This window comes from Colobus angolensis, unplaced genomic scaffold (assembly GCF_000951035.1).
Source record: "Colobus angolensis palliatus isolate OR3802 unplaced genomic scaffold, Cang.pa_1.0 Scaffold22, whole genome shotgun sequence".
In the NCBI taxonomy this organism is placed as follows: Eukaryota; Metazoa; Chordata; class Mammalia; order Primates; family Cercopithecidae; genus Colobus; species Colobus angolensis.
In genome coordinates, this window is record NW_012115377.1 from 5,488,889 (window position 1) to 5,490,298 (window position 1,410).

Sequence of the window (1,410 nt, forward strand, 5' to 3'; positions counted from 1 at the left end):
AAAAAAAAAAACAGAAAGAAAGAAAAAGAAAAAAAGAATGAAAATACAATTAATAAAATAAATAGCAGGGTGTAGTGGCATGTACCTGTAGTCCCATGTACTCGGGAGGCTGAGGTAGGAGGATCGCTTGAGCCCGGGATGTCAAGGCTGCAGTGAGCTATGATGATGTCCAGTCTAGCCTGGGTGACACAGTGTGAGACACTGTCTCTAAAAAAATTCAAAACTGGCTGTGGCCAAGGCATCATTTCCTCCTGCCTGCATTCCAGACTTTCCGGAGGCCCTCGGCCCTATTGGGCGGGGTGGGGGGGTTCGGGCATCTCTCCTGAGAGGTCCCAGGTCCATCACAGGCTATTTCCATGGTCTCGACTTCCCCAGGTCTTTGACGCTGGCCACTGGCCGGCCACGTGCTGTGGGTTGGGGGATGCGTGGCTTTCGCTGAGGACCCACAGGCCTGTCTCCATGAGGCTTGACTTGATAGAAACTGGTACTGGGGCCTGTCACAAATCCCTTTGTCAACTGCCCCTTCCTAGGTACACCCTTCCCCCAATCTTTTATCCTGGGTTCCATCAACTGGAAAGGAGCCTGATTCAGTGGCCTTACCCAGGCCTGCTCCCTCTCCTCCCTCCATGCGCTGGCTCTCTCAGCTGCAATTTCCTCTCCTGACCCAGGCCCCACGCATTCCACAGGTCCTCGGCCGGCTGCCATTCCATTCCTCCTACCTGTCCTCCTCCACCTCCTCCTCCCTCTCCTCCTCCTCCCTCCCTCCTCCTCCCCTTCCTCCTTCTTCTCTCTCCTCTTCCTCTTCCTCCCTCTCCTCCCCCTCCTCTCCTCCTCCCTCTCCTCCTTCTCCTCTTCCCTCTCCTCCACCTCTTCCTCCCTCTCCTCTTCCTCTTCCTCCCTCTCCTCCCCCTCCTCTCCTCCTCCCTCTCCTCCCCCTCCCCTCTCCTTCCTCTCCTCTCCCTCCTCCCTTTCCTCCTCTCCCTCTTCCCCCACCATCCCCCAGCATTAACATCCCTCATCGTGAGAAAACCAAACAGACAAAATGCCATCCTTGCAATGAAGGTGAAAGGCCACCGTCTACAAGAAGTCCTAAGATGAACTGAAAAGTTCTGAGCGGAGACTCAATTGCCTCAGGTATCTGGGAGAGAATTCCCCAGCCAGGGCCTTCAGCAGCTGCTCAAGGGCCCCTCCACTTGGGTTAATGCTTTCTGTTGCCATTTTGAAATTCCTTTTTTTTTTTGAGACGGAGTTTTGCTCTGTTGCCGAGGCCGGAGTGCAGTGGCACAATCTCGGCTCACTGCAACCTCTGCCTCTTGGGTTCAACTGATTCTCCTGCCTCAGCCTCCCGAGTAGCTGGGATTACAGGCACCCACCACCACGCCTGGCTAATTTTTGTATTTTTAGTAGAGA